Source organism: Benincasa hispida, chromosome 8 (genome assembly GCF_027475165.1).
Source record: "Benincasa hispida cultivar pf3 chromosome 8, pf3_genome.v1.1, whole genome shotgun sequence".
Lineage (NCBI taxonomy): Eukaryota > Viridiplantae > Streptophyta > Magnoliopsida > Cucurbitales > Cucurbitaceae > Benincasa > Benincasa hispida.
Window position 1 is genome coordinate 45341524 of NC_143485.1, and position 14944 is coordinate 45356467.

Sequence of the window (14944 nt, forward strand, 5' to 3'; positions counted from 1 at the left end):
TGCATTCCCATCACCAAAATTCATTTCATTATTTCATCACATAAAATAATGCATCAAGTTTTTGGCGCCGTTGCCAGGGACTTCGGTAATTCAGTGTGCTAACGATAATTTTTTTTGATTTCTTTGAAGCTTTCAATCTCTAGCGAATTACGACCCAGAGATTGAGAGGATGTTCCGACGAAGACTGAGAGATAGCCGCCAACAACAACAACCAAATAAAGACGATATGGAAAAACATCCTGGAAATGGAGGTGCCGCAATCTTCCTCCTTAGAAAGTTTGTTGAAGCAATATATCGAGAAGAATGAAACTGTGCTTCAAAACCAGGCGACATCTATTCGTAATCTGGAACTACAGATGGGCCAGATTGCGAGCAAACTCAAGAACAGACCGCAAGGGGCCCTGCCGAGTTCAATGGAACTCCCATGCAACCCAAGGGGTATGAGTAAAGAGCAATGTCACGTCGTGACATTGCAGAGTGGAAAGACTATGGTAGAGGAGAAGAAGGAGCCTAGCTGGACTGCTCTAATTGCACTGGAACCTGAGATTGCGGTGACTCGAGAAGAAGAAGGAGAAAACGAAGTGATAGAGCCAGAGACTGCGTCCACCTCAGAGCCAAAAGAATAGGGGACCGTGAGAGTACAGTTGCCACCTTTCCCACAGACACTCAGAAAGAAGAAGAATGACGAGGTACAGTACCAACGCTTCATGACTATGTTAAAACAATTGTATATTAATATTCCGTTCACTGAAGCGATTGGGGAGATGCCCGCATATGCGAAGTTTATAAAGGATATGGTGACCAAGAAGAGAGGCACTGGTAAGTTTGCCATGGTGGCTTTGATGTAGAGCTCGAAATCTATAATCCCACCAAAGATGCGCGAATCCTGGGAGTTTTACTATACCTTGCTCCATTGGAGGATTGTACATCGGGCAAGCATTGTGTGATCTTGGAGCCAACATCAACTTGATGCCTCTATCAATTTTTAAGCAGTTGAATGTGGGGCAACTTCCGCCCACAACAGTGACTCTCCAATTAGCCAATAGATCTCTGGTGCATCTAGAGGGGAAGGTGAAGGACGTGCTGGTCACAATCGACAAATTTATATTACCAGCTGACTTCATCATCTTCAACTATGAAGCTGACAAGGATGTGCCCATCATTCTGAGGCTACCATTTTTTTCAACAGGTCATGCCTAAATTGATGTGCACAAAGGAGAGATCACCTTGAGCATGAATGGACAGAAGCTCAAGTTTGACATTATCCGTGCCATGAAGTATCCTGATGAAGAAGACCTGAAGGAATCTGATGATGAACAGAGTTTTAATGAAGAAAAGAAGCCTAAAGACGAAAACGAAGATGAGGATGCGAGCGCATCCATTGTTGCATGCAATGTGATCATAGAAAAAACAAACAAGGAAGATGGGATGATTGCAACCCAAGAAGAAGAGTCGACAGTAAATGAAGAAAGAAAAACAATGCAACTGTCCTTAAAACAACCACCAATAATAGAACTGAAGACCCTGCCTAACCACCTAAAGTATACATTTCTAGGGCAGAATGAAAAGTTACTGGTAATCATTTCCTCTAAACTCAATGAAGATTAAGAGAATGCATTGCTGAGCATTCTGAGAAAATATGTGCGAGCGATTGGCTGGACGCTCGCAGACATTCGAGGAATTAGCCCCGCATACTGTATGCATAGAATTCATCTCGAAGAAAACCACAAAGGATCGATCGAACATCTGCGCAGACTCAACCTTGTGATGAAAGAGGTTGTAAAGAAGGAGATAATCAAGTGGTTAGATGTGATAGTAGACAACACGTGGGTCAGCCCCGTGTAGTGCGTGCCAAAAAAAGGTGGGATGACGGTAGTCCCTGATGCTTGGTTTTATGAAGTGGAAAGGTGGGTGATATGCGTTGATGGAATTGCATTTCACACTCAAGTTTCCCCAATGGAATCCAAGTGTAAATTCCTCTGAGTTTCCTGGTAAGTCAAAAGTCAAACACAGGGACTTGTGAAAACAGATTGCGTTGGTAATTTTATGAAAACCTTGCGGTAACTGAGTAAATAAATTGATTGTTTGGTTTATTGTTTGCGTTGATGAAAAATTAAATAAACAAATGTGATGGATTTGAGAAAAGGCAGTTGTGTGATAGATGCAATGAGTATGCGATGAACGGTTGAGAAGATCTTTAGCTAGCATTACTTGGGAATGCGCCAGACTATGCGATCATGTTACAACTATGCATAACAAGTCATTTTCCAATGCAAATGTGATGCTGCTAAATCTAGGACGCATGTGTTGAATGGAAAATGTCCATAGAGCTTATTCCTAAGTCTCTACTCTTGTCTTATGCGATGATGCAAGATGCATGAAAGCAAGGTGACCGCATACAATCATATCCTATCTCTAGGATGCATGTGATGCATTGATAACAAATAGTTCTCATTCCTAAGCTCCTATCTTTTGTTTATGCATTCTAATTTGACTCTTCCAAGTCTAGATTCTAACCTGACCTTCCCAAGTCTAGATCCTGTCCTTAGACTACCCTCCCGAGTATCTCTAATGGACAAATGAAGCATACATAAAACAAAATAATTGCAAAGAGTGAAAATTCCCTAGTTGTGCTAGCTAAATGCTTCTCAACCCATTCAATTTATTTAGCTAATCATGCATGAATAACAGAGAGTGAACAAATATAGAGATAAAAATTCCATTTTATAAATGAGCTGAGTACAAAATGACAATGGAAGTTTAAGGTAGAGAGCCTAGTAGCAATTCCTTGCTGACCGAGGCTTTTTACACTGAAATCTCTATTCTATTCCAAAGATGTTCCTGCTTCCGCAGGCGTCGGCCCTCTCTCGGTCTTTGAAGCTTCCGGTGCTTTCCCAAGCTTACTGAAGCGATTTTCCGGCACAACGTCTGTCACACCCCCTCCCAAGCCTTAAGCCCTAAGACCAGGAAGGGAGCGTGAGGGTAACTAATAGCATCCTAAGACAATACTCATGTTCAATATTTCCCCCCATATTTATTACAAATTTTAATAAGTTTACAGTATTCCCCCTATCCCTCTATACACATAAGTAGATTTTCTCTCTATTCTTTGTTACATGGTCTGAGCTGTGCCCTGAGAGTTTACCCAATCTTGAGATGGTAGTGGTGGGTGATAGACTCTTCCTCGAACGCTCCGCTTTTCTACCTGGGGGGGGGGGGGGGGGATATAAGAAAACATTTTGAAGAGTGTGAGCTACTAAGCCCAGTGAATGGTTCTTTTAAGACAGAAATCACTTTGCAAATCATCATTTTTGGGAAATCAATCTCATGATAATACTCACAGTATAACTTATGCATGGTCATAGATAGATATAGTCATGCAATCAGTAACCTTTATTCCCATGCTACACGTGGCAGGCATATAACATCATCATCAATCATCACAATCACCTATGGAAACCTCTGATGACCCATTTCCCGCCAGTGTGCACACTGACTATTTCTTTATCCCGCTAGTCATGCTTAGGTACTTGACTATATTTCCTGCCGGTCGTCACCGACTATTATTTTCCACAGACCAAAAGCCGACTATTATTTCCTGCCGACCGAGGACGACTATATTTCCCCGCCAAGCACCTTTTGTTAAGCATGCTAACTATATCTCGGGTATAATTCCAGTTTCTATAGTCATTACACAAATAATATCATGTAGATCATCATATCATCAAAAGCATGTATTTTGCATTTACATATGCATATATTCATATATCAAAGCATAAAGCTAAGTAAATACTCATATCAAAGATATAAATACTCACAATATGCATCTATTATCAAAGCTATATAACACTCACAATATGCTTTAATTATCAAAGCTATATAACACTCACCGTCTGTAAGTTCTCCTATCATAATTTACTTGTAAATGTCTCCTTGTCATTTTCGTTGTTTCAAGGAAAAATTCCCAATTAATATCATTTCATAAATATATTTGAAAACACTTTTTAAATAAACAACCAGCTTACCCTATTCCAACACAAATCGAATGTGAAGCTATGCCGTAGTATGCCTGGCCTTAACACCACCTTCGAACTCCAATACCAACGGCAGCTTAACCACTAAACACTAACTCTCTACTTAGGACTTTTAATACTGGGATTGTTGGAATGAGTTTAATCTTCACGTCGAGGCCTCCTATTTATAGCCGTCCCCAGCTTTTTTCCACGCGACAACTCACCATAGAAATGGCTCTTCCTTAGGCTGCCCACGCTAACTCTGGCTAGCTGAGCTTTGAGTTGTCTAATTCTGGGTTTGCCAACCAAAATTATCTTAATTTGCATGTAATCTCAACCGTACAACACCCACTTAAGTTGATAAAAATCTTCTTGCATGTAATCTTCTTTTGCTACTTCATCTGCTTAATTTCTGAATTATTTATCCAAATTACTGATGAACGCATCCAGCTTTTCTCCAAATGCGTCCATCTGTCCCAATCTCGCTGATTTTGCTCTCTCCATTCTTGCTCTCTCCCACTTTCTCGCTCAAAATCTCACTCTCTCCACTCTCGCTCTCTTCTAATTTCTCGCTCAAAATGCTCGCTCTCTCCGATCTCGCTCTCTCCCACTTTCTCGCTCAAAATGCTCTCTCCAATCTCGCTCTCTCCCATTCTCTCGCTCAAATACTCTTTCCAATCTCGCTCTCTCCCATTTTCTCGCTCAAACTGCTCTCTCCAATCTCGCTTGGCATCACGCGTAGGATAGTTGTTTGGTCCAACGCTTCCATCACCGCATGCCCTTCGCAACACGTAGACAATACTTAAACCATTGCATTGTTCCATACTTAATTCATTTATCTTGGTTTTCTCGCATCTAAATTTCTCATAATTTTATTATATTTCTTGTTTTTATATCCTATTTCCTCATGCCCTCCAAATTAGGGGTTAGGGTATTACAACGTCCTCCCTCGCGTCCGCCTTAAAATGAAAGAAAACTAAGAACAAAGACGTGCAAACTGAAGTATGAAATCTCTAACTGCATAACCCCTTTTTGAAGAATGCTTCTGGTATTTATAGAGCATCCATTGTGAAAGGCGGCTTCTCTCTCCTGGTTGTATAGATGGGACAGCTTTAATTCCTGACTGATGCACCGAATAATTGTCACCAAAAAAGCTGAATGTACTTTGTGACCGTTATCGGCTGTCAACTTAATTTGGATTCGACTGTCATCATCTTTCTGTCCCATCGCGCTTAATTTGCCTTTCACCCGGATCCGCCCACCATGTTGCGCTGACCAGGTTTCGGTGATCCTTCTCGGGCGAATGTTTACGAACACAATCAACACAAAGCCTTGCGGTGATGTTGCGCTCGATCACTGATTTCTATGATCACAATTCTTGCATTGCATTAACGCATATTCTGCACAAAAATACAAAGATCAACTGTTCTAATGCGCTGAACGCATGCGACTGCAATATTATGAAGTCGATGCTTAATGGATGCAAATTAACATATTTCATCAACGTAATTCCAACATTGTTTAAGAACTTACCACTATAATAATGTGCATTTCTACCCGTTATCACATCCCCAAATTTAAACAATGCTTGTCCTCAAGCATAAGCTAAAGATTCCTTTAGCAAGTCAACCGCAATGTTCTTTTCCTAGATTTTTCAAGAATACTTCGTTCAAATCCTACATACCAAAATTTCCTTAAGTCTTATTCAAGTCACTTCTTAAAATATTTCCAAGACCTAGGGACTGCAAACTTACCTTTCAAAAGGACTTTACTAAATTCTGGAACATTGCATGATTTATTTGAAAAAGAAAATTTCTTTCCAGTGTGTCAAATGATTTTATCCTTGCATCAAAATTTTCTTTATTGATATTTTTTTCTGACCTTGCGCTGATCAAAGTGCCTTGCCTTCATTTTGGCTTGCCCCCATGGGTGTCATGCAGACATCCAACTACGAGCAATGCACTCTTCCTCAGATTAAACTCATACCTATTTGGCAGTAGAGTTGTGGACATTTATTTATGCGTTGATCTTGGTGACTTACGTTCGTTTTGGCTTGCTGATAACGAGCAGAAATGCACATTATCATAGTGCTAAGTTCTTAAAAAATGTTGGATTGCATTGATAAATTATGTTAAATTGCGTCCATTAAGCATAAATTTTATAATATTGCAGTCGTATGCGTTTAACGCATTAGAACTATTGATTTTTGTATTTTTGTGCAGAATATGCATTAACACAATACAAAGATTGCGATAATAGGAATTCATTGGTCGAGTGCAACTTCACCGCAAGGCTTTGCGTTGATCGTGCTCGCAAACATTCGCCCAAGAAGGATCGCTGCAACTTGGTCAGCACAACATGGTGGGCGCATCCGGGTGAAAGGATAATTAAGAGCGATGGGATAGAAAGCTGATGACAGTCGAATCCAAATTAAGTTGACAGCCGATAACGATCACAAAGTACATTTAGCTTTATCGGTAACAATTATCCGACGCATCAGTCAGGAATTAAAGCTGTCCCATCTGTACTACCAGGAGAGAGAAGTCGCCTTTCACCAAGGATGCTCTATAAATACCAAGGGCATTCTTCAGATAAAGGGTTGACGAGTTAACCAGTTGCTTGTGTTCATAATTTCCTTTCCATTTCAAGGCGGAGCAAGAGAAGAGTGGTGGTGCTGGAGATCGCCTAGGGCAACACGAGAGAGAACCTTGGGGCATAAGAGCAGAGAGCGGGCCGACTCTCGTGAGAGCGAGATTATCTTTAGAGCAAGAGTAGAAACAGTGTAAACAGCTGACAACAAGAAATTGCTACCAGGCTCTTTATTATACTTACATTGTTATTTTGTACTTCATCTTCATATCTGTTGAATGAAAGTTCTATTTCTACATCTGCTCACTCTCTTAATACCCATGAGTAGCTAAACTAGTCGAATGAGTTGAGAAAAACTAAACTAACATGACCTAGGAAGTTCATTGCTTGCGATTGTCTTGTTTTATGCTGTGCAAAATACCCTTTAGAGTTACTCGAGAGAGAGTCTAAAGAAAGAACCTAATGACTCGAGAAAGCTAGGTTAGAATCTGGACTCGAAAGAGCAAGATTAGACTTGCATAAATAAGAGATAGGGACTTAGAGATAAGCTCTGTTTGTCAACTTGCATCGCATGCATCCTAGAGATAGGAATGATATTATGTGGTCGCCTTATTTGTGTGTGTACTATCCTGTCATCGTATAAATAATAATAGAGGCTTATGTGTTGGTCCTATAGACTTCGCCAGAGATTGAGAGTTCTGCAAAGAAATAAAAAAAAATTACCGTTAACAAACTATTCTGCCGAACATCTCTGCTAAAGAAGTTCGACTATGGTTGTTCCCATTTTCTCTCTGTGATCAGGCTAGGAAATGGGCATATTCGCTCGAACCAGGAGAGATCACTTCTTGGGAGCAGGTATTCAAAAAATTTATGAAGAAGTATTTTCCACCTACCGAGAACACAAGACGAAGGAAGCTTATTACAAATTTTGAACAAGACATGGACGAATCGCTCAGCGATGCTTGGACGAGGTTTAAAAGGTTGGTCCAGGATTGTCCACATAATGGGTTACCGGACTGCCTTCAAATGGAGATTTTCTATCATGGTTTAAATCTCGCTTCGTAGACCGCTGCCAATGCGGCAGCCGTTGGTGGTCTGCTCGACAAAACTTATGATGAGGCGAAGAATATCCTGGATTGCATCTCCAAGAACCATGAAGACTGGAGAGAGTGAGTGACCAGAGATTGAGACTTAAAGACTCTGACGAAACAACGGTGCTATTACTTTATTACAAAACCAAATGACCACAATGATGAATTTGATCCAAGGAATGGCGATCAGTAGCCCAACACCGCAAGGTGGGAAAATCAATGCAATCAATCAGAATACTGCAAAGTGTGCGACTTGCGATGATGGGCTTGCGATAGAAGATTGCCCGCAAAATCCACAATCTATCTACTTTGTGAAAAATAATCCTTTTTCAAACACCTACAACCCCGGGTGGAGGAACCACCCTAATTTTTCTTGGGAGAATCAACAACAAAATTTTCAACCTGTGGTGCAAAAAGAAGGGCCACTAGGATTCTTTCAATGCAACAACGGTCAACCGAGCAATCAAGCAAGTAGCTCACAACAACCACAACAACCCTTTTCTTTGGAGAGCCTATTGAAGCAATATATAGAGAAAAACAAGACGGTGCTTCAAAGTCAGGCCACGTCCATCCGCAATCTTGAGAAAAACAAGACGTCGGCTCGCTCTCCAGGTAGTAGGTGTTCCGTGAACCGTCAATTTAAAACCTTTAACCTTAGTCATCTTATCTGATTTTTTGCCAAGATCTTGTCGGGTGAGTTTTCTTGTAGCTTCGGTTTTACAAGATATCGACATATTTTCTATGAAAATTGGGATTGCTCGATGGTTAACCCTAAATGAGCATGCATCTTATCTTTGTTATAGATTTTAGAAGTCTAGGTTATTTTATAACAATTATAAAATAAATTATAACAATTATAACCCTAGAGCATTCATCTATAACATGCTTCCTTCAATCAAACATGCTTTAATATAACACTTATTTTAAAACTAAGCATGCATAGTATATATTTTATAACACTTATAAGATATAACAAATGCATGTCACATGTTTTTCCTATGGTGGGGTTTTAAAACTATATGGCATACTATATGCACACATAATCAAACAACATTATACATCACATGCATAATAGGTAAACAACACTAAAGTGGACCGATTTTGGCATTAAAAACAAACAAATAACTAATTTATTACACAAATCAGCAACTAGCTTCCTGAAATCGGCTTCAAACACTTTGAACCATCTGAAACCGTTTAGAAAACTCTCGAACCGGCCCAAAAATACCAAAAACCAAGTTGAACCAGTCAAACAGACCGGTCTAGACCATCTGGACCGGCTGGTCAACGTTGGTGGCGCAGTCAACAGAGGCGTGGGTCGGGTAGGGTCGCGAGCGAATGGCGCACGCGAGGCAGCTTCAGGCGGATCGGACCGGAGCGGGCGGAGAAATCGGGTCGGGTCGCGGAACTGGCCGAATACCATCAACGACAGATGGTGCGCGCGGGCTTCTCTGAATCGGGTCGGATTCGAGTTGGCGGGCCAGGTCTGGGAGCTAAATTCCGGGTCTGTAAGCATTTTTCTTCAACCTTTGATGCTGTCCTCTCTCTTGGAATCAAGAAATTACAGCCTAATTTCAACTCTAATGACTCCAACAAAGTTACAGACCCTTTTTCATACATTAATGCTCATAAACATGTGAGCAATTACAAATTTCCACAAGAAATTTAAAGAAAAACAATGCCAAAATTATAATAAATCTACTTTAGTCCATATTTCATTCATCACTTCAATAGAAAGGAAAAAAACACCCACCAAAAGCAATTGAGCGTAATTAAAGCATGCTTACCAGATGATGGAACACGAGACATACGCAATAGAATTAGGACCTAATTACACTAATTGCTTCTAAACAAAAGGAAATAAGCATGCAAATTGAAGTGGAAAAACAGTAAATTAATAGAATAGGATACAACCTTTGTAGCTCCCGAAAACCACTTTTCCTCGCTGAATCTCGACCCGAACTCTTGCAGGCCACAACTAGAGTGAACCTACTATCCTCTGGACTCAGAACCGGGTTGTGGGACCCGGTGGATGAAGAAAACTGAGAGAGAGAAAAGAGATGGAAAATAAGAAATGGACTTTGGGTAGGTTTTTGGGTTTTCCTATTTTTAGCCCAATTTTAGAAAACAATGTGGAAAAATTGGCAAAACTTTTTAATCCAAAAATGAAAGCCCAATTTATAGAAAAAACCATGCAACAATTGGATGAACCAAAGCCATAAAAACCCAACACTTATAATCCACTATCTTAGTGGGCTTAATGTCTCCACTATAAGCCAACACCTAACCCACTATTTGTTAGTGGAATTATCCAACAAAAGTTTGGATTTTCCCACTAACTTTAGTCAAAGGGCAAAATAGTCATTTGGTCAAAGTCAAACTTTTAATTGTACTCCCCTCACTATAGATATAATTGTGTCCATTTGATATAACCATGATTAGTAAGCTAATTCTTCACAGGTTGTTCGTAATCTCGGCTGGGTCATAAAAACCATTTTACCCCCAAGACTACATCTTGTTCCTTAAGTTCCACTGATCCTCTAATGAAAAATTTGATTTAAGGTCCAACCTATAAATCGAATCCCTCTCAGGCCAAGGAGTGGGTGAGGCCCCTTGTTCAAGACCTGGATTCAATACTAAAGGGAACAATTTATCTACTATCCTTATAACGGGTAGGAGTGAACTCCGTCTTGCACCCTATGTTCCCAGCTATCCACCCGATCTTACCCCTGAAATGGGAGGCTTATTGGGCCAGCAATGATGACCTGCCCTTACCTATGCAGATCTAAGGATAATTCCAAGTGAATAGGAATTCTTAGTTAGCTCAAGATTAAGATTAAATTACCTAGGTCATTAATTAACGAAATAGTCAGTTTTATACATAAAATGGCATTAAGAATGTAAAAAGTGACTATTTCAAGGTTCGATCTTATGCAAACTCATTGCATAGGATGCCCCCACTCACATATCTCTATATGAACGATTCTGGATCACATCGTTTATACTATCTACAAAGTGGGCGGCATTTATAGTGTCCTCAGAATAAGGCGTCCAACCTTATTCATATACTATAGACCATGTTGGCTATATATTTGAACTTGATCCACATTTATGTCACTACATAAAGTTCAAACTAGATTAAATAGCCTCAGTACCTTAGTTTATTGGATTCAAGATTACAATTTCAATAACAACTTTATCGAAAAACAAAACAGAATATGTTTATTAATTTACAAACTACGAGTTTTAGGACATAAAATCCAAGAAAACCATCCCTCGAGTCGTCGGAAAACCTCGGCGAAAGCCTGTAGCAGCTGTACCACTCCAGTTTAAAAGAGGGTAGAGCTCAGAGAGTACCCCACTCCTTACATTGTCCTCTGAAAGTGAAAAGAAAAAAATGGACGATAAGGAGGTGTTTGGGAGTATACTCAGTAACATGGAGAAAGAAGGAGAACTGCTAGAAGCTGGGGTTATGAACCAGCCATTGCTTTCGGAGGAAGAGATGGAGGAAGCATCAAGGAGAAGTGCTTTGGCAATCTTGGATCCTAAGGAAATTGCTAACGCAGAATCCTATGAAGGACCCATCAGGGTTGCTTTGGAGGAAGCGGTGGTGGAGAAGCAGCCTGAAGTGGCTGAAGAGAAGAAAAAGAAGAAAAAGATCAAAGAGAAGAGGGCTGAAGGAGATAAGGAAGCCCATCCAACCAAAAAGAAGGAAAGGAGGACGGATGAGAAGAGGGAATACAAGTTGGAGGAGAGGTTCCTGAAGAAGGAGGAAGAGAGGAGAAAGAGGGCCAGAACTGGACGAAGAATCCACTCCGTAAGGGAGGATAAGGGGGAATCAGCGCAACTGAGAGAATCAGCGCAACCTGAGAAGGAAACAATGCAAGTAAGATTGGTTACAACTGATGATGGAGAAGATGCGGACATCACCCCCTTGATGTGGCGTCGCAAGGAGAATACGCCGCAAGGGTCAACAATTGACCCATCAATTTTGCAAGAAGCATATAAAGAGAAGGAGAGGAGAAGAAAAGCGGAGGAAGAAAAGCAAGAGAAAATGTTGCGTGTAACGCATGATTTATATCTTTAAGCATGTGGAAAAATATGAATGTGAATGAATGAATAAGTCCATGTCCCCGTAACCAGTTCCCCGGCAACGGTGCCATAAACTTGTAACTTAGAATTGATCTTATGTCACACAACGCATGGATGCATATGAGATACAAATCCAAGTGATACTACTTCTATATATGCGCTAATTAACAATGTTCTTGTAGTATGCCGTGCGTTGTCACAAGTTTCCTTGCGTTGAAACCAAGTATAATTTCACCGCAAGTTTCTCAGTGTGATCTGAGGTCAAACACAAGGACTGTTTGAGGTTATTACGTTATGCTTGTGATACATGTGACCAGGGGTTTTTCAATTAATAAAATTTGTTGTGTACAAGAATATAAACATGCGATAAAGTAAAGTGGTAAAGTTGCGATAATAAAATAACATGCATTAAAGTAAATTGCGATAAAGTAAATCTAATCTAAGTTGATACAAGATATAGGTTTCATGATACAAGATACTGAGGTCAAAGCTGACTGTGAAGATATACAAAGATTGTGTTATTCGGTGGCAAGTCTTAGGTGTGAAACAAAAAGAGAAAAGATAATTAGTACAAACATCGCAAGTTTCTTAATTGCATTAAAGGCATAAATACGGTTCCGCTTTTCCCTTGACTTACACCTCTCGGTGATTGACTGTGCTCCCATATCTCTGTAATAGGGACAAACGTAATGAATGCAAGGTTGCTTCCATCTTTGGAAGTACTTCTTGCTTTAGTTAATGCATTCTTTTGACCTTCTCTTGACAGATCAGAATGGCATCTTCACTTCTGCTCTTACAGGTGAAGATGTCGTCTAGCATGCTTTAGCTAAACATCTTTATTTCTTTTGCACAGATTAAGTTACTCGTTTAATTCATATTAATTACCAAGGGATTAAGAAGACTTTATGAAGAAACCGATAAACGGAGGAATGGAAATAGATAGAGAAGTGGATATGGAAACGATTGGGACATTAAATATTTCTATTCAGCGTCTGATACATGATTTGTGAATGAAGAGATTAAGAAGATGAAATACAATGATGAATAGAGTTAGAAACAAATACAAATAAACACCAACGTCTTGGCGCCGATCTAGATGGAGATTTGCTTGCCAATGTGGATGGATCATGCGGAAGGATGAGCTTCCCTCTCAGGCTTGCTCAACCGGTAGCAGGGATCTGAGTATAGAGCTTCGCGGCGGGGATCTGGCAGAATAGCACTGAGACTCACCTCTTGGCCTTGTCTCTTTTCTTGCCGGATTTCTTCCGATCAGTACTCAACTCAACCTGTCTCTCAGTAATTTAGCCCTAGTATCAATTATTCTCGTATCAAGTATATTTTTCTTTGAATTCTATGGGGGTATTTATAGGTGAAAAGCTTTGACTCTTGGCTTGTGGACCCCACTTCTTGTTATGGAAATTTCAAAGATGGAGGAATAAATATTCCTTCTATTCTGCAATCAGACCGTCAAATCTGCACAACGGTTATTTGTACACGTGTCACAATCCTCCACCTTTGTGTTGCTCATCTGCATCTTTCGATCGGTTCCTCGCATGCGGTGTTGTTTTTATTACCCATACGGTTGAAAGTTAGCTCTAGATCGACTGTCGCATTGCGCCGTCATTGCATTAATCGTCTCTTCATTGTTGATTGACGGGCGAATGTGATAGAGATGCGTTATTTAGTTTCTCGTTGAGCCTTAATCGCAAGCGGTGACTTGGTTCCCTGCAAAACAGAATGAAATATCTTCTTCTACCATCTTATTGATGTTAGTGGGTATAGTTGCGATGATTTATAATTATTGTATTTATGAGCTAATTTTTGTACAATCAATGCATATTTTCCCTCTTTTGGCCGCAATATCTGAGTAAGGCAGTATAAATAACTTGTATTTCTACAAGTTATAATTGCGAGCATAGTAAATCATCGCAGAAGGTAGTAGAAATAGAAAATTACAAGATGTGGAGGTGCGCCACAACAATGAGATATCGGCAGAAGAGGAAAGGAAAAGGCTCGAGGAAGAACAACGCATTTTGCTGGCCTCAGAGCTGTTCAAAAGAGAATTTGAGAAAGAAATGAGAGAAGAGGAAGAAGAAGAGAGGAAGAAGAAGGAAGAGAAGGAGAAGAAGCGCCAAGAAAACATTCAGCACATAAGAGAGAATAAGGGAAAAGAAATTATAGAGTGGGAGAAGGAAGAACAACGCAAGGCAAGGGAAAGCAAATAAAAGCAAAATCCCGCCTTGCATTGACCAAAGAGAAGAGCAAAGCAGTTGTAGAAAGCAGTAAATCTGCGTTGGCTAAGGAACGACCATCAAGGAAGAAAGAAAATGACGATATGATGATAGAGATGGGATTCTTTCCTGCACCAACACTACTACCAGACTTGATCACAAGCCTTATATTGGAGCATGGATGGGAAACATTTTGCCAGTGCCCATCCATCGTCATTCCAAAGGTAGTGCGTGACTTCTACAATGGACAGCTCCATGGCACCAAAGATGTGGTGACCATGAAAGGGGGAGTGGTGCCTTTCAACGCAAAGGACATCAATGAATTATATCAGATGAAGGACATCTCGAATGCGCTGGGTAATAAAATCATTGATTATCCTGCAAAAGAGCAGATGAAAGATGCGCTGAAGACATTAACGCTACTGGGCACTAAGTGGTCGGTTTCCTTAAAAGGCATCAGACCCTGGTGTCCAAGACATTGCTTCCAGAGGCAGGGCTTTGGGTATATTTGGTGAAATGGTGACTCATCCCTACTTCCCATGACAAAAAAATTTCAAGGGATAGAGTCATGGCCGCATATTGCATCGCACGCGACATTCCAATAGACGTGGGCCAGTTGATCGCAAGACAAATTTAAGGTTTTGTGGGGAACATAAGAGGCCAATATTTCTTTCCTTGGACAGTTTCAAGCCTATGCCTCTCACTAGGTGTGGGTATTGAAGAGGAACCAATGCCGGAAGTACATGGTCTCATCAACGTCAAAATTTTGAGAATGCTTCTCAAAGATTCCCCACATTGCCCCGAACTTCCACCAAAAAGGCCCATGGTCAACTTAAATGCGCCGCAGTAGCCAAAGCCAAAGAACAGCGCAAGGATGACAAAGGATAGGAAAAAGTCCAAGAGACATCAATGCAAGATCAAGAAACCT